The following is a 19,562-nucleotide window of genomic DNA, read 5'->3' as shown; positions in this document are numbered from 1 at the left end:
TATCTTTATCCATCTGATGTCTCTTGTCTTATACTTCAAGTGTAAGCTTTCATCTTTTTGTTCCGTGTTTGTACAGTGCCCACCACAAGGAGGTCCTAGTCTATGACTAGGATAGGGCTCCTAGATGCTATGATAATACAAATTATAAACAATAATAAGAGAGCCAACTCATTTACAGAATAACTATCCTGAAATATCTGTGTCTAGTCATTCCATGGTTTGTTGCTAGTTTTCCTAATCATGTTATATTCATCATATCTTTCACTTAATCCACATTTTAAAAAGTTCATCACTATATTTTTGATGACTTGAACTGCCTCTCTTCCAGGCTTGCCTTGGCTACTTATACTCAAGTAGGAGGAAGGGGCAGATTTGCTGCGTGGTAGCCACCATAAGGGATTGGACCCACCTGACTGCTGAGTTTCAGAAAGACCTTTAGTTTCCCTGAGGTTTCCCATTTGGCTGGAAGAGAGGCCCTCGAGTCTGGGGAGAATCATCTTAGGAGCAGTCAGGTAGTCTTTCAAGTGGACAAACAAGTAGAGGCCCATATTATCAAACTCAAGATATAGAGTAGGGTTACCATATTTCAACACTGAAAAAAGAGGACACTCCACGGGGGCCCTGGCCCTGCCCCAACTCAGCCCCTTCCCCACCCCCTTCCCCGCCCCCATTCCAACCCCTTCCCCAAAGTCCCTGCCCCAACTCTGCCCCCTCCTCTGAGCACCCCACATTCCCCCTCCTCCCTCCCGCTCTGATCTTGGTTGGGGGTTGCTAAGTGCTTCCCTGCTCCCCATTCGCCCTGCAGCCTCTGCACCTCCCCTTGCCCTGCAGCCTCTATGACCCCTGCTCCCCACTCACCCTGCAGCCTCTGCACCCCCCCGCCCTGCAGCCTGTGACCCCTGCTCCCCACTCACCCTGCAGCCTCTGCATACCCCCCGCCCCTGCAGCCTCTGTGACTCCTGATCCCCACTCGCCCTGCAGCCCCTGCAATCCCCCCCCACCCCAGCAGCCTCTGCACCCCCTGCCTGCCCTGCTCCCCCAGCAGCCTCTGCCTGGTGGGGACTTCAGACGCTCAGCAGGTCCCTGCAGCCCCAGCAAATGCCGCACTCCCCGCGCCGCAGCCTCCTTCCTGCCACCGCCGAGCACGTTCCCCGGCCTGTATGTCCCTGCTGGAAACAGCTCCCACGGCACCGGGTTCCGAGCCGCGCGGGGCGACAGGGCCTCAGGAAGGGTCCCCCAGTGGCCGGGGGGTCCCCGCACGCGAGGGAAGCCCAAGCCGCTGGCTGGGCCCGGCCTCCCCGTGATCCTGAGGGCTCAGCTGGGGCGCGCGGTCCACCCGGCCTGCAGGGGCAACAGCGGCCCCTCCGCCGCCTTCTGCGGCTGTGCCCCTCCCTCCCCCCACCCGAGCTCGCTACAATGTAGCCGGAGCGGCTGGGCTGCGCTGCGGACCCGATGGGTCATGCTGGAGCTGGGCGACCCTGACTTATGCCTCCCTATTTTCCCGGACATATTCGGCTTTTTGAAAACTCCCCCCGGACGGGGATTTGAGGACCAAAAAGCTGGACATGTCCGGGGAAATCCGGATGTATGGTAACCCTAATATAGAGGATCATCACTTTGGTAAGGAAGCTTTATCCTCCACTATTTTAACTATCAGGGTGGATATGGTGTCATATTATTAACTGTACTTTTGATGCCTAAAGTCACTTTAGCTGGCGTGATTTTAGAGAAGGCTCACATTCTGTTCCTGCTGTGATAGTGGTGGTACCGATGGTGGTGTTTTGGAGTGCTCTGAAGTTACCAGCAATCGGGACTGAAAAAATCCTAGGGCTAAATTCCCTTCTCCCCTTTAGCCAGCTGGCAGAAAAACCCAGCAGCAAAATGCATGAAAAGGGTGGAAGTTGGGGGGGGGAGAGGGGAATGGCCACAATTTCTTCTCTTCCGGGAGGAGGGAATGCCATGGGGCCTGTACAACCCAACACTGGCTGGTGCTGGCCAGGAAAGAGGCATGGCTAAGGGATGTGCAGATTCAACACATCACCACATCAGCCTCTAATGGCAGAGGTCCTCACAGAGCCTTCATCAAGAATCTCTCTGACAGAAGCACTGAGGGAGAGTAGGCTAGGGGTACCACTCCCTACCCTTCCACTCAGTGAATCCTTCCCTCCAGGGCAGGGGGCCATGCTATTACACAGGGGTGTCAGTTATACCTCTTTTTGCCAGCTGCAGTGAATCTGAGCCCAAACCTGGGCTTGGTTTTCCAGTAGTATGGGTGATTCCACAGTGGTATATGGGTCGGGGGCGGGGGGAGAAGAGTGTGTGAGTGATGGTGATGGGTTGGCCTGTCTGATCTACCAAAGCATCACATTCAGCAGGAATCTGTTGTTGCTTTTAATCCAGCAGTACATCTATGCTACAGAGGTGTGACTGTGGTACTGTAAACACACCTGAGCTTTGATCAGGCTAGCTTGAACAACAATAGCAGTGAAGCTGCTGCAGCATGGGCTATGGAAGCCCACTCAGGGTCCCGAGTATGCACTGGAGTGGTTAGCCTGTGGCTTGACTGCTATTGTTATTTGAGCTAGCTAGATCAAAGCTGGCTCAGGTGTGTCTACACCTGCTGCAGTAACACTTTTGACTGTGGCGTAGGCATACCCTAAGTGATAAGTGAATCAACACTTCCGTGACAGCAAGGCAGTAACAAAGATCCTTTATACATGAGGATGGGAAGCCATTGCTATGGTATTAGTTTTTTCATCTTTGGATCATCTCTGGATTTCCTTGGCCTCCCTCCAGTATAGGTAGCTAGCAAGGACTGCACAGTGTAATATGGCTATGTCTCCTCCTGTCCATGACACACACATCCATTCTAGACGCTAATGGATGGGTGGCATACCCTGGCTCTAAGCCATCTCACCATTTTCCTTTATAATGGGAAATCCCAGCTGTCCTCTTGGGTCAGTTTTAAGAGATACAGTGAGAACTGAAGATCTGTTTCAGTAAGATTAACTCAGCAAGGGCTATCTGCCTGACTCTACGGTTATGTTTCTTTGTCATCATTTCTCCACACAAAAAACCCTTTCTGTCCCTAATTGTTGCATGCCATCAAGAAGCAATGGTTCTAGTCAACTGCAAACACAAAGGTGCCCTACAGGAGATCTACATGATCCCGCAGCGCAGCCTTGCACTATGTACAGTAATCACATCTTTTTTGTAGCTAGAAACCATTCACACATGTTAACTGTTCCATTTTTTAGAAAGTTACTTACATCCATATTACATCATTCTATGGAGCTAGAACAATTGTAGCTGTGCGTGCAAAATATCAATATAGCCATGGAAACCCAACTGTAGACTCGGTGCATGAGAACTATCAAGCTTATTCTGGGGATATGAAAGTTATAATATTATCCAAAATACTGAGAATGGCCAGTTGTTTTATCACCTCCAATTAAAACTAAAATGACAGTGCAGAATTTGCCCTCACACTGACACACCAGGCATACAGCTGTCCAATTTGGCTACGTATTCCCCTCTTCTTCAAGTTCAAGCAATTCCTTCTGTTAAAAATGTTATTTCGGAGAAGAAATGAGTAATGGGAAAAATACTGTAAAAGCACAGGAGAACTAAGTGAACAAAAGGAATAAATGCCAGTCTGGAAAATGCTGTAACCCTTTACAGTGTTAACAATAAATCTTTTTACCATTTTGCTGCTGCTCCTCCTCTCCGGCAACTGTGCAATCAGCACACTGCTCAAATTTGCAAAGTCTCTACTAAAATCACAATGGAGCATTGTGCTGGACAGTGTACCAAGAACAATGTGCATTTTACCTTATGTACCTGCCATCTTAGAAGCTGTAATGTGACAATTAATTACACACTAAAATTTGCCTTTCATTGAGATCTTTAGAATAACGTAAAGCAGAGTTTTCCACAAAGACTCCAGTGTTTAATGAAGGGCTGAGCAAATGCAGAGCAAACAGCCACACACACCAGCAACTTTTCTATCACCTTCCTTTAAAAATAACTTTGTTTTTTAATTAACATGGTTTGCTCAAATATTCACAGACATTAAATGGGCATGTTGAGAGGTGAACAACACCACTACAGGCCAACTCACAGTCATTGGACTAGACTGGACTGCAAAGGAACGTTTTCTTTTCTGTGTACGGATGGCACTTAGTCCAGCAAAAACTGCAGAATTCACATAACTGCCTGGCATCCTGAACTTTTATTAATAAATTCAATAAAATCTCCCAGCCCCCCCGGACCACATGTGTAGCAGGTTCACTGCAGTTCCTTTAACTCTCACCTGCATTCACCACCAATATTCCCCAGCGTTTTGCAAGCTTTTTCTTTTTAATACACACACAACACTGGTAAATTTTTGAGAAGTAGCAACTTCCTCAGAATTCTAATATACATGGGAATTTTTACCAAAGGAAAGTACAGGTGACCTTTGGGGATACCTTTGCAGCCAGCACAGCAGGCCACCCTGCCAGAGAGGAAAGGCCCCAGCAAAGCAAAAAGAAAGTTCCATGTTGTGGAGTAGTTCTCGGGATGCTGGTGGAGGAAGAACTTATGTATCGAGGCGCTGCAGTTCCTCATCCTTAATCTGACCCACTCCACCCCCAACCCCAGTTGGGGCTGCGCACATTGGAACTGTCCCAAGCAGTACAATATAATGAACATTGTCAGGGATTGGGGCATGAAGAGATGCCAGGAATGCTGTGTTTAACTAAACTTTGTGAGTTGGTAGGTGAGGAATCCTCCATCTCAGGTCAGTTATGGGAGCTCCTTTCCCTGATTGCTAGAGACTGGGGGTGGGGTGAGAGGGAGAGTCTTCCTCAATCCAGATAGGAGACACCTCACTCCTTTCTTATCATTGTTTGGATGGAGGGAAAAAACCTTTAGCATAGAAGAAGCTGTAATCCAGGAGAGATCCTCCTCCCCGCCCCATGTCAGGGACAAGACATCAGGGGTACACATCAAGCTCACTATCCATTCCAATAGTAGCTAAGGAGGATGTTAAACAGTAGCTCCTAAAGTTGGACATTTTTAAAGTCAGCAGGTCTGAGTAACTTGCAGCCAAGAATTTTTTTAAAAGTTGGCTGAGGTGCTCACTAGACCATTAATTCTAATTTTCAAATAAATAAATAAAATAAATTAATTAATGAAGATATCCCATCTCCTAGAACTGGAAGGGACCTTGAAAGGTCATGGAGTTGAGTCAAGTCCAGCCCCCTGCCTTCACTAGCAGGACCAAGTACTGATTTTGCCCCAGATCCCCAAGTGGCCCCCTCAAGGATTGAACTCACAATGCTGGGTTTATCAGGCCAATGCTCAAACCCCTGAGCTATCCCTCCCCCATAACTCTTCTAACACTGGAAGAAAGCTAATGCTGTGTCAATATTTAAAAAGGATAAATCAGGACAACCTAGTTAATTATAGGCTCATCTACCTGACACTGATCCTGGGCAAAATAATGGAGCAGCTGACATGGGACTCAAAGAATTGAAGGAGTGTAATATAATTAATGCCAATCAACATGGGTTTATGGAAAACAGATCTGGTCAAAATAAACTGATACATATATATTTTATGATATTACAAATTGATCAATAAAGGTAATAGTGTTGATGTAATATATTTAAACCTCTGTAAGGCATTTGACTTGGTACCACATAATATTATGACTACAAAAATGAGAACAGTACAAAATCAACACGGCACACGTATGGATTAAAAACTGGTTAGCTGACAGGTCTTAAAATGTACCTGTAAATAGGGGAATCATCTTCAAGCAGGTATGTATCTAGTGAGATCCTGCCAAGATCAATTCTTGGCCATGCGCTATGGAACATTTTTTAATCAATGACCAGGCAGAAAACAAAATCACTAATAAAGTTTGTAGATGACATAAAAATTGGGGGAGTGGTAAATAATGAAGGGGACAGGTCACTGACACAGAGCTGAATGACACTGAATCATTTGGTAAGCTGGATACAAGAAAATGTGTTTTAATACAGCTAACTATAAATCTATAATCAGGGAACAAACAACGTAGGCCAGACTTGCAGCACAGACGGCTCTATCCTAGGAAGCAATTACTCTGAAAAAGATTTGGGGGCTCCTGGTGGATAATCAGCTTTTGACATTGTCTGCTGCAAGGACTTTCTGCGGAACGATTCACTACTCAGGTAATTCTTGGAAAATCCAAATAATTGAACAACCCTATCAATATGTCAGAATTAGAGGGGATGTAACAGAGAGTGTGTCACGAAACACTACTCATTCTGCCACATATTTCTGGATTTTCAGATACGAAAGCCCTCCAGCAGACCAGAATGAAACAGCAAGTTTTCATAATATTGTGACATTCTTAGCACTTAGCTGAGGGCAGTGGGCATTGAGGGTTCTCAGCACCTCTTAAGATCAGACCTACATGATAACATACAAGCAAGGAGTAGACCAAAGACGGGTTCAAGATTCATCCCAAGCCAGCTATAATTTCATATTCTGCTCTCATGCACCGCAGCCCATATACACATGGGAAAGTTCCACGAAGAACTTAACTGTCAATACATTAACAGGGTCAGTGTGGGTTTACATATAAACTCACACATAAAACAGTTGTGATTAGAAAACTTGACAGACATATACAGAAGACAGCAGACATCTCTGCTGAATTATAATTGCTTTAATTGGACCGGTGCTTACTAAAATGGCAAAGCTAGAGAGAATTCCTCAATCATGCTACCATTCTACACAAAAGAATAATGCTGTGAAAACAGGCATAAATGAGTTGTAGAAATAAACAGCTTCATGTTCACTCTCTCCCACCCACCCTCAACATCTTGGAATTGGCCATCAGGAATATTCATACAACATAAACTCAAGCAGAATATTTCTTTTGGAATGAAACATTTTCAGGATTGTGTCACAGTTTCAATGACTATGAGTGTGCCATTTAAGTTAGACACTTCAAGTGAGACATGCCCACTATGTTTTAGCAACTTTGGAAAAGCTATAAATGAGGTCTCAATTAACTAGGAAAAGTTGCTTCATTCTACTGCCTTCAGTGATTGAAAGAATCCTATGAAAGAAGAATCTAGCTGAGATTTATTTTGAAATGTTTCTGCTTTAAAATTCTTTGGAACGCAAGTGCTAGCACTTAAATTATCTTATATGCTTGTCTAACAAAACCTCACGGATACTTAATCTTGTGTTCTTTCAAACTCCACTCTTTTATGAGAGCGTCCTTGAAGCCCTTGAGAACAAACTCTTGATTCTTCAGCAACACCTGCTTGTGTGTTTCTTCAGCCCCAGAAAACTGCTAGCGTTTCTATTTTACGTATCTTCCAAACGATAAACCAACTTTTTTAGCTATTTTTAAAAGACAACAAAAGTTACAAATGTTTACTAGTTTCAGAAGCCTTTTGTTTTCCTGTCTTTTTCAAACAGCTCTGTTCTCTACATGGGGTTCAGCAGGCTCATAGCACACCCTAGTAAACACAGCGGGTACAGTTTTCAAAAGTGCCTAAGCCCCACTAAAATTTTACCCAGTATAATTATGCTGTGATTTAAAAAAATTAAACAGCAGTTACGGACATTTAAAAACACATACCAAGTAGGCCTAATGACGGTGTCAAAGGTTTTTAACCATAGTCTGAATCTGGTTTAGGGCTGCCAACCCTCCAGGATTGTCCTGGAGTCTCCAGGAATTAAAGATTAATCTTTAATCAAATATATCATGTGATTAAACCTCCAGGAATATGTCCAATTAAAACTGGAAACCCTATAATTCCATGCATATTAAAGTGAACTTCTCCATGGGCTGGAATAGTGACAACTGCTCCTGTTGCATCCCCTATCCAAATCCACATAAATTCAGGGCCAATGAGCGCTCCCTTCTACGCCAGACTAACAGAGTAGACAAAAAAAGAAGCTGTGCAATCTGTATACATTCCCAGTCCCCTCTGTGCTCCACTACCATGAAGCCTCGACAGCAGGAAGGGTCATTTACCTGTAATGAAAACTCTTTCCCGGTACACAGTATGGTGTATGCTGTGATTACTTATAAAATATAACAAAATAGATCCAGATGATGGCATGTGCATTGCTCTAAATAGTAACTATGATGCAAATTCTCTCCCCTGTGCCAAGCAGAAGTATATGGACTGGACACAGCCGGGGTGGAAAGATGTCCCATGGCTGTCCCAGGAGCAGAATCCTATTCCTCAGAACACTGGTGACACTACTGCAGCTATAGAATCAGCGGGCTCAACATACGCACATGTAGCAAGTTTGCCCATTATCTGCACTGTCACAGATCTACAGGAACCTTTCCTATTCTTCTGTCCCACCTCTGCCCCATTTTTAAAGCTCCCTCTGGTGGAGGACAAGGAGTTTCTGTGAAGCACAGGTGAGTGGTGTGTGTAGAGTGTCTGTGCACTGAATGGACCCCACCCTCTACGGAGTGAGACTGCTCTGGTTCTGCCGTATACCTAAAGTGGTGGGCAGGATTTGTTCCTTGAAGCACACTCCAAAGGGTGAGCTGAGTAAACTCAGAGGGTATCTATCAACATGAATCCAGATCTAAAGATACTTTGAACCTTTAGTATTTCAAAGATGCATGTTTTCATTTCCAGTTAATACCAGGGCAATCTTAACAAACAACAACATGAAGTTTCAATAACTTCAGGGATTGAAATCAATGAGACTCACGCAATTACATTGTGAATACGTACTACTAAGTCTTAAACTTCCAGAAGCAAACAACTACTGTGCAAAGCCTGGAACTCCATCCTTTACTCATCCCACTGAGACTAGATGTTGCTGGGGATTCCTGACATTGGGTCATTTTATGGCATTGCCGCTGGGGCAGATTAAAGGCAACGTTTCAGTCCAAGCAACAAGCTTCCTGGCTTTTCTGGGTGTAAGTCAGATTCTTAACATCATCTCAATGTCATTTTGTGGTTGAAAAATATTCAGTAACTCATAGCAGTGTCAGGCTGAAATCCTACAGAACAGGGACTTTTGCTTTAAACGATTAAATGTTTTTGTGGAAGTGAATCTCACGAAAAATGAAGTTCAGCAGAAAGTCAAAAGGAGAGTTGAGACCACAGAAATGAAAAGAACTCTGCAACTATATGTTCATATTTTCCAAATATAGGATTTCACCATCAGCTACAGTTTTAACAAGAGCAGCTTCTTTTCTGTGCTCCCTTTGGGAAAACGGTGCATTCAGTGATTTGAGCTGCAGTTTCTAATTATATTTTCATACTGTAATGCTGACTGAAATGCAAATTTGATGACAGAACAATTCGATCCATGTAAAATAATCACAAAATTACTGTTTCTCAAACCTCAACTCTTACTCCCTGCTATTTAAGAAGATAAATTTAACAGCAGTAAGAGTGGAGCCAAAACACACTATTTTTAACTGTTATCTGACTATGGCTGCCTGCACAGATTTCAGCTTGTTGTAAATGGTTCCTTTTGAAATGTGAATACCAAAAACATTCCAGAGTTTGGCTTTTGTACTTGAACTTGGTACAAATCATGGAGTAATCATTTACTTTGCCTTTCCAATATCATATGCATGGCATCTGGGTTTAGTTAAAAAAGCAACTGTTGATTAAAAAAAAGCAACTGTTGATTAAAAGGCTAAATCTCCACTGTTACTCAGTTGTCACTTTAACTGTTTGTTGCTAATGTGGGTGAAAGACATTATCACGATTTAGTTACTTTTAACAGGGTTGAAACTAACTTCTGCAAAAAATGTGATTTAAGGGCCTGGTGCTCCATTGGTTTTCCTATGGTGTGATTCCACTTACTACACTGCAGTTACACTGGTTTTATTGTGCTGTAACAGAGTGGAACATTGGGCCCTTAAAATGCCCGCAGAATTGGCACTCTTGAAAGGTTTTCAAATCCATGTAAGACGATTCGGAGTATTGCAAGTAGGAAGCTATTAAAAAGGTGACTTAGATTGTATTGGCAAGAATTGGCTTTTAACATTCTAGCCTATATTTGGATTGTCATTGTCCATCAACTCACACAGATCAAGGTACAATACACTAAACAATAAAGTTATTTCTAGAGTAAATGTATCAACAATTTGAGCATGGTTTTTAATTTTACTAGTTGAATCCAGTTTTGCAATGAGCTTTATATTTCATTTTTAGCCAAGATCTCCCTTAAGGTGAAGTACTCTGATTCTACGGTAATTACCAATCAGTTCACTCTTCTTTATGGATAAAGAGACAAGACTGTACAAAGGGATAGTCTCCTGATGTGTGCAAGGGATTGGCATGTGTAACTCTTATTAAGACTAATGGGAGTTACACGTGTCACTCCCCGTACAACCAGATGAGGATGTAATGTCACCTAAGGCGGGTGTAAGCAATTCACTGTAAGTAAGATTTGTGGGTTTCAAGTATGAGTAAGTTTACATTTTAAAATCTCTGTCTCCACAAATATTGCATGGGACAGAATATGGAGAAGTGATCTAAATCATGGGTTCTCAACCACCCTCCTATACAGGAAGGGGAAATCTGATTTCCCCCCTCCCCTCCCCCCTTGGTGTGGTAACATGGGGTCATCCCATGGAAAAGGTTGAGAAATCAAATTCTAAATTATCTTGTGAATATCACAAACACAGAAGAAGATAAATCAAGTGTTAGTCAGAAAAATGCTTCATAACATACAGGATTAACCAGACTTAAAATACGCTGTCCCTGAGAGCTGTGCATAGCATTAGGGACCTTTATCACTAGCCATCTTCCTCATTTCACATGAAGCAAGGATGTGTGCATTTTCCACAGTTTCTGCATTCTGAACTCAAGGTCGGCCTATCAAACAACCAACTTCCACACTGTTAGATTCTTAACAGTAAATAAAAAACAAGGCATTCTTCTGATATTCATATAGGGCCCAATGTGGAGAGGGACTGAGTGTCTTTAGATCCCACTGAAGTCGATGAGAAACGATAGCTCTCGTCACCTTGCAGAGTTGGACAATACTTGGTTCACTCAGTTTAATCAATACTCTTGTACTTCACACCTTTTGTAATAATATTGCTAGAACCATTTTGGTCAAATGGGGAACTGTTTGTCTTCCTTCCACAGATCAATCTAATCCTTTTATTAAGACTTGGTTATTATTGCTAGAGCAAAACATATCTTTAAAAGATGGAACTGATGGATCTCTTTTAAAATTATTATTAATTAATGGCACATGGGCAACCACTACATGAATTATTTTTCTCCCAGCAGGCATTTCTAAGGATATCAAGCACAATATAATCTATGGGAAATTTTATTCATGCTCTAAATTAACGTGATTGTGCATCAGCATTCATTGTATGGCACTAGTGAAACAATAAACAAAGCTTGGTAGATAATGGTTTACATATATGGGACAGATCCTGAAAATGTGAATACAAATAATTTGTTGTCCTACTCAATGCAAGTAAGTAATTGACTGGTGTACATAATTGCTTTCAGATTCTGGCCCGGTCACTGTAAATGAATGAACATATGTACCTTTACACATTTAGGGCTAGATTCTGCCACTACTTGTTATGTAGTACCTTACTCAATGAGTAAGTCTCCTTGATTTCAGTGAGCCAGATTTTTGTAATCTCTCTTCATACATGGATATATGGTGAGCAGTTACTCATAGGAGTAGTCCAAATGGTTCACCTGTGTACAGGATTCACAGTCTAATGCAACAGGACAACAGGCAGAATAGATGCAGTGTGAATAAGAGTAGTATTAGAAAGTCTTGTTCACTTGAAGGAGGAACAAACTTTCATATAAGATTTTAAATGATCGTGAAGTTAATAAGAATATATTAACCATATAGTATTTCAGAGTAGTTGCAACATTATAGATCTTAATTAAATTTGCCTAAATAAAAAAGTAGAGTGTACATAAAATCTGATGCTTTACCATTAGGTGAAATTTTTTTTTAAATGAAGTTTAAAAATATAGAATTTTTTTGACAGAAGATTTAAACTCCAAAGTATAGATTTAATACCAAGTACAACTGTTTTAAGATTTTAGATGCATTTATTTCTGGTGTTCTGTTTAAGCAAATTTATTCTAGACTAGTCTTTTCAGAGGTGCTTTCAGTCTTAATATCTATTGGTTCACTTTTAAAAACAATTATTAATGCCACCATACTTGGATATGTATCTGTTTCTATATACTTATCTTTCTTACTGCATTGCATTTTAAATTGTTGCGCAGCTCCTTGAGTACTTCAGCAGAGGGGCAGGTTTAAAAAAATTATCAAAGTTTAAAGGTTTTATTTTTAGCTAGGGAACAGGGAATGGTGGCACATAGACATGTTAGAATTATCAAATATATTTTTTTCCAGGGAAGAACACACACTGCTTCATCTGTGATCTATTCTTAGAATTAATAATATATATGTACCCACACACTAATGTAGCCAAAGATTTACAACTTTAAGAAGTGACGATTTCTGCTCTTTGACAACTTCCTTTCAAGAAATGTAATTTTTAAAAAAACCTTCAGAAATTTTTTTGCCAACGTAGCATTTTACTTTTCAATTAGTACTGCATTTTTCATGCTGCAATTCTTTTTTTTTTTAAGCTAATCTAACCACTCTTTACCCCACAAAGAGAAACAGAAAAGAAAAGCTCTGTGTGCGCATGTGTAGGGGAGAAAAGGGTAGGAGCATACATTACAGTTATCTTGGTATCTTGGCATATTTCAGATTATTTTTCAGGAAGCTGTTGACCCTTTTGCTCCATAAACATAATACAGTCAATCAATCACATGCCCCAAGGCTCTGATAAAAAGCTTTAACATTGTATGATTGCAGCGTGTGCTGAGAGCATGCATGAACACAGATGATTTAACAGAGAACTCAAACTTTTGGAGTCTAGTAGCATAATGTTCCTATCAATGTCTATTGTTGGCTTGTTAAACACATCGGGAATTAAAACAAGAAAATTGATTCTCAGTTTAATCTGAACAAGACAGCAATTTTAAAAAGTTCCAACAATACACAAAGCTATACTGGTGCCTAAACCAACAAAATTCCTAACACCATTATTTTTGTGTACGCCAAGACAGAATATTTTGCTGATGTTCCTCTATATTGCTATGTAGTGGTTTAAAGTGTCAAGCAAGAACTACTTACTATATTTTATTTTCCCTTCATGGACCATTAATCCAAATTTAACTTTGCTTTGCTGTCTGCACACAGAATTAGTAACTGGAAGCTGCTTTGCAGTTGTCTGTAGTTGCTCATCAAGGCAAACTTGCAGCCAAAACAAACCAGCAAAAAGAAAACTCAACCACAAAACGCTTTAAAAAAATATATTATAATACCTGATTAGAGCATAAAGCAAACCGGTAGCCTCCCACGGTAGAATGCAAGGCGTTAGTAGTCCATGCCCTGGCAGCCCCTGGGAAGCAGCAGCAGCAAGGGGGATAAGTCCAGCATCCACCAGATTCTCACAAGCCTTTGGCTGTGTGGACTAAACCACAGACTCTGCCTCCAGCTGACGTCAAAGTCACTGTCACATGGCCAGATGAAAGCCAAGAGAGCATTGGTTGTCGTAGCAACCACAGCACGGCTCTGAAATTATTTCAATAGGTCATCTGTCATACTGTGTGCACATTTGAACCATCACGGGCTCCCTGACAACCCAAACACCAAGAGCTCATTTCAGTTTCGCTAGGAGGAGGAGTCGGGGCCACCTTTGCTCGGGGGTGTTTTTACTCATGTCCCTTTAGGAAAAGACACTTTACTAAAAAAAAAAATAAAACCCTCCTCTCCAAACCTCACTTTGATGCCTATCATCAGCCAGATGAAAAAAGCATCTCTCCCCCCACCTCACCCCACCCCAATAAATCAGCAGCCGCCCTCAAAGCACGTAGAGACTCCGTCTCCGCGGTTAGTTTGCAGGCGGCTCGGCACAGTGACCGGCCTTGACAACGCCCAGACAAGGGTTTGCACAACGTGGCGGGTGAAATTAACATAGCTGAGCTGTTATTGACAGCCACGGGAACCGCTGGGTGTCAGCCTCTCTGGCCGGGAGCTGTCTAGGGAAGCCCAGCTCCTCGGTGAAGCGTGACGCTGCAAGCAGATCCCCACACCGAGGCAAACTACGCATGGCAGCGTAGCTAATCAACATTGTGCGAGTCTGAATGAGAACAGCTGTAGGACCCCCAGCTACACTCCCTGCTAACATCCGAATGACTTGGGGACCCCCCCAACCCGCCATCCTACTCCAAGCACATTGTTTAGAGAAAAGAAATGCAGTACTTTTCCTGCTGCTCTGGATAGTGATGTCGTGGGAAGAAAAAAAAATTAAAGCCTTACAAACACTTTACCCACCTTCTAGAGCCCTACTAGATACAGCACCAGACTCCGATTTTATTGAAACTTTAGAGCAGCTAAAATCAGCTCAAATTGCCACTTTCCTTCTGTCTCTGCATTGCCACAACATCCGGAGCTTTGTAGCTGCTGCAGAAGAGAGCAGGGTGGGAGAATTTCGCCTTTCATAAGTGGCAAGGAAAAGAAAGGTTGTAACTGGAAATTATTTTTATGCTCATCTGAAGGAAGGAAGATGACGGTCAGTGCACAAGAGCAGATTAAGACAAACAAAGCCCCAATACACATAGGATGCATTATCAAAAATGGTACATACAGAATGCTGACAGCAAATCAAACAGTGGAAGTCTCTCTGAAGTTAGTTTTAGCAACCTCACTTTGAGAAAGCTAGAGTAGAAATGGAAGAGACCTAGGAAAGGATAACAAAGAGCACTAGCGGAAAGGCTTTCATCAGTGTATGGGAGAGATGACTAAAGGTTTAGTATGGGAAAGAGGAGAGCTAGAGGAGAGATGACTGAAGTAAACAGAGTTATGAAGGGACTGTTGAAAACTGACCAGCCTTCCTTTTCACTCTGTTACAGAACAAGACACTTGATGAAATTAAAGGACACTAATCTTTAGAACATAAAAAAAAACTAATTTATGCAGTTTGTAGGGAACATATTAATTTTTCTTCTGGAAGAGGTTATCAGCCATTCAAATACTGTGGTTAGATTAGGGTGACCAGACAGCAAATATGAAAAATCAGGAAAAGGGGTGGGGGGTAATAGGAGCCTATATAAGAAAAAGACCCCAAAATCAGAACTGTCCCTATAAAATCAGTACATCTGGTCACCCTAGGTTAGATTTAAAATACACCCAAATAATTTCACTACCAGAAATATTTGTGCAGTAGCGATTGAAGCTGAGATAATAGAGAGTAATCAAATTTCATGCTTGAGGGCATACAATCATTGCCTGCAGTGGCCAGGGGAGACTCTCTTGCCAAGAACAACAGTATGGTACAACTGCTAGGTGCCTTCTCAAGGAAATGTTCCCTTCCTCTTCAGCAGTTACCATTAGTCACTACCAGCATCAGATGAGGCTGATCCAGTATCGAGGTGCTTCCTGGTGCTCAGGGGCCCAGAGTTCAGGGTTTTTTTTCCTATATGATCTTAGGCAAGTAATTTAGTCTCTCTCTCCCTCAGTTCCTCATCTGTAAAATGAGATAAGAGCACTTCCCTATCTCATGGGGGTGTTGTGAGGATAAATACAAAAAAGACAGGTGCTCAGATGTAAAATTTTCTATAAAAACGAATGTTAAAATTATATAATACACAGGTTAAGGAAAGAGCGTCTGTACATCTGGGTGCAGGGCCAGCTCCAGGCACCAGCTTACCAAGCAGGTGCTTGGGGCGGCCACTTCGGAGAGGGGCGGCACGTCCAGCTGTTCGGCGGCAATTCGGCGGACGGTCCCTCACTCCTGCTCGGAGCGAAGGACCTCCTGCCAAATTGCCACCGCAGATCGTTATCGCAGCTTTTTTTTTTTTTTTTTTCCTTTGGCTGCTTGGGGCAGCCAAAACCCTGGAGCCGGCCCTGTCTGGGTGTAGTGCTTAGATTATCCAAAAGTACAAAATCTGGTTTAAAAGTCCTAAAATACATATAGTAGATAATCTCCAATAACCCAAATTTAGGCGAATAAATTTAACGATACAGTTTAGGTATTAGAATCTGAATACTCAGGCCTTGGCTACACTTGCAGATGTACAGTGTTGTGAGTTAAACCTGACTTCGTGCAGCTGAGTAGGGAAAGCGCTGCAGTCTGTCCACACTGACAGCTGCCCAGCGCACTGTCGTGGCCACATTTGCAGCAATTGCAGCGCTATTGGGAGCGGTGCATTATGGGCAGCTATCCCACAGAGCACTTTTTCCCATTCTGGTGCCATGGGTTGTGGGAAGGCGTGGGTGCGGGGGATTCTGGGTCTTGTCCCAATGCCCTGTGATGCATCGCTTTGCATCCCAGAAATCCCTTTGTTTCCGTCCACCTTTGGCGCCATCTTTCAACAGTTTCTGTGCAGCGCAATCTGTCTGCGGGAAATGGAGTCCGAACTGCTGAGGCGTATGCTGACGAGTCTCGCCAGCACGTCACGTTTGGCTGTCGAACTATTCCTTAAGATCCAAAGTGACAGTGAGAGTGAGGGTGAGGAGTCTGATGATGCTATCGAGCCGCGTAACGCGTACGACACGAAATTGCTTGTGGCATTCACGGACATGCTCAGCACCGTGGAACGCCACTTCTGGGCTCGGGAAACAAGCACCGAGTGGTGTGATCACATCGTCATGGAAGTCTGGGATGACGAGCAGTGGCTGCAGAACTTTCGGATGAGAAAAGCCATTTTCATGGGACTGTGTGAGGAGCTTGCTCCCACCCTGTGGCGCAAGGACACAAGATTGAGAGCTGCCCTGCCAGTGGAGAAGCGGGTGGCTATTGCAATCTGGAAGCTGGCAACTCCAGACAGCTACCGGTCAGTCGCAAATCAGTTTGGAGTGGGAAAGTCGACCGTTGAAATTGTGTTGATGCAAGTTTGCAAGGCCATTAATCGCATCCTACTCAGAAGAACCGTGACTCTGGGTAACGTGCAGGAAATAGTGGATGGCTTTGCACAAATGGGGTTCCCTAACTGTGGAGGGGCGATAGATGGGATGCACATTCCTATTCTGGCACCACCTCACCTAGGATCCGAGTACGTTAATCGGAAAGGGTATTTCTCTATGGTTCTCCAGGTGCTTGTGGATCACCGTGGGCAATACATTGACATTAACACAGGCTGGCCCGGAAAGGTGCATGACGCACGCATCTTTCGGAACACATGTTCAGGAAGATGCAGGCCGGGACTTTTTTCCCAGAGCGGAAGATCACGGTAGGGGAAGTTGAAATGCCCATTGTGATCATTGGAGATCCCGCTTACCCGTTAATGCCGTGGCTCATGAAACCCTACACAGGGAGCCTTGACAGCAGCAAGGAATGGTTCAACTACAGGCTGAGCCGGTGCCGAATGACTGTGGAGTGTGCCTTTGGCCATTTAAAGGGCCGCTGGCGATCTCTGTATGGGAAGCTGGACTTGGCCGAAAACAGTATCCCCGCGGTTATATCCGCGTGCTGTGCCCTCCATAATATTTGTGAAGGGAAGGGTGAAAGCTTCACTCAGGCATAGACCCCGAGGTTCAACACCTGGAGGCTGAATTTGCACAGCCAGAGAGCAGGGCTATTACAGGGGCCCAGCGCGGGGCTGCAAGGATTAGGGATGCCTTGAGGGAGCAATTTGAGGCTGAAAACCAGCCGTGATATCTGGTGCCCTGCACGGGAGTGAAGTGCAGTAGTTCCAACCTTTAGGAATCAGTGTTTGCTAAGCAGACAAGCAGACTTGCAGTGCCTGTTTATTTCCTGGGCTAAGGAGTCTTTTACTTTATGCAATAATAAAGAATGTTTTCAAAGCCAAAGAATCCATTTATTGAAAAGAAAAAAATTATTTATTGAAAAGAAACAAAGGGGTGGAGTGGGGAACAGTACAATCACAGATTGGCGTATGTCCTGTCTGGTGTGCTGTGCAGTGAGTGCTGCACTTCAGGACAGCTATACTGCATGGTGATGGGGGTTGAGTGCAGAGGGTAAGGGTCGTGGTTTTCAGGGCTGGGTGGTGAAGATACTGGTGTTGGAGGCAGCGGGTGGCGTGAAGAACACAGAAGTTGGGGAAAGTGAGTTGGAGGTGACAGTGGGGCACAAGGAAAGAGTTTTGGGACAAGGGCTGTGTGTGGGGGGGTACTGCTCCTCTTTCTGCATGGCTACCAGCTCTTGGATAGCATCTGCTTGGCACTCCAGGATGCTGAGCCTATCAGTGCTTTGCTGCTAGTGCGCGGTGCTTTGCAGCCGGTGCACTACGTTTTCCTGGCGGATCCTGCTTTCTCTCTCCCTCCAGTTCTGTGCTTTCTCATTCTCTTTAATAGATTGCCGCATCACTTCTTGCAGCATGTCTTCTTTGCTTTTTCGCAGTCTCTTCCTGAGTCTTTGCAGTCTCTGAGCAGGCGATAAGAGGGACGGCTGAGGTCACAAGGTTGATGCAGCTGTATAGGCAAAATGCAACGTTTAACAGAGGCAGCATTGTTTATACCAGACAGAGTAATGATTCCCCCCGCACTTAAGGAGTAGAAAACACACAGGGTCTACACAATAGCATAATTTTCCTGTCCGAAACAAAGCACACATATCCCACGGGAGCCTCAAAATGGTGAGTAAGGGGGACTGATTGTTTCAGGGCTGCACTGTCCTCCGGGTTTCTGTGCCTTGGGGAGAGCCAACAGCTTCAGGGGGCACCTACACTGAACACTGTTCCAACATTTTCAACAGGAGTTCGTCCTGGACAATATCTCGCTGCTGAGGGTGACCTGGGAAGCAAGGGAGGGTTTTCTACTGCAATGAGGCTTCCGCCCTGGCCCATATGCAGCTTGCCTGTGTGCAGCAATGGTCCCCCCACCCCTTGCGGCACATTGGCACAGACACGTTAGCCTGGCTGGGACAAGGACCACGGTGGCTCTCCCGATAAACCTGCGCAAGCGCATTGTACACGTTCTGGATGAGACATTCGAGGAGATTACGAGGCCGATTACCCCGATGTGATAAACCACATCAGTGCACTATTCCGCACTTAGGCAGGCATGCCTAACCCTCTTCTCCCAAAGAGCCCGCACCGAAAAAATTCCTTCCCAAAAAAAACCCCGCTTACCGGGAACCTGCTCTTCTGTTTGTCCTCCACCAAGTACCAGCTGCTGCGACTGGCTACCTTCCTCCTGGCTCGAGAAGAGCTCCTGGCTGCATGGCTCCAGGGATTCTGGGGTGTCTCCATCTGGCCCACCACCATCACTCCTGTTTTCCTCCTCCTCCTCCCCCCCCCCACCAGCTCTGAAGTGTCCATGGTTGTGCTCGGAGTGGAGGTGGGGTTAACCGCAAGTATCGCATCCAGCTCTTTGTAGAATCGGCAGGTTGCGGGGGGAGCACCCGAGCGGCCGTTTGCGTCGCGGGCTTTGTGGTAGGCACTCCGCAGCTCCTTCACTTTAATCCTGCACTGCAGGGCGTCCCGATCATGGCCCCTTTACATCATGTCCTTTGATACCTTCCCGAAGGTATCGTAATTCCTACGGCTGGAGCA

General features: G+C 44.2%; 1 protein-coding gene across 1 annotated transcript in view; it reads right to left on the bottom strand.

The window, feature by feature from the left end:
* Positions 1-13,511, bottom strand: part of NCALD (neurocalcin delta) — an 86,873-nt gene extending 73,362 nt beyond the window's left edge. Inside the window, exon 1 of the mRNA XM_054017377.1 lies at positions 13,371-13,511. The gene's annotated coding sequence lies outside the window, so the exon portion shown is untranslated. The remainder of the gene's footprint in view (positions 1-13,370) is intronic.
* Positions 13,512-19,562: the final 6,051 nt, after the last annotated feature.

The sequence above is a fragment of the Malaclemys terrapin genome, chromosome 2 (genome assembly GCF_027887155.1).
Source record: "Malaclemys terrapin pileata isolate rMalTer1 chromosome 2, rMalTer1.hap1, whole genome shotgun sequence".
NCBI lineage: Eukaryota > Metazoa > Chordata > Testudines > Emydidae > Malaclemys > Malaclemys terrapin.
The sequence above is the reverse complement of the archived record's forward strand: the minus strand, read 5'-3'. Positions and strand labels throughout refer to the sequence as shown.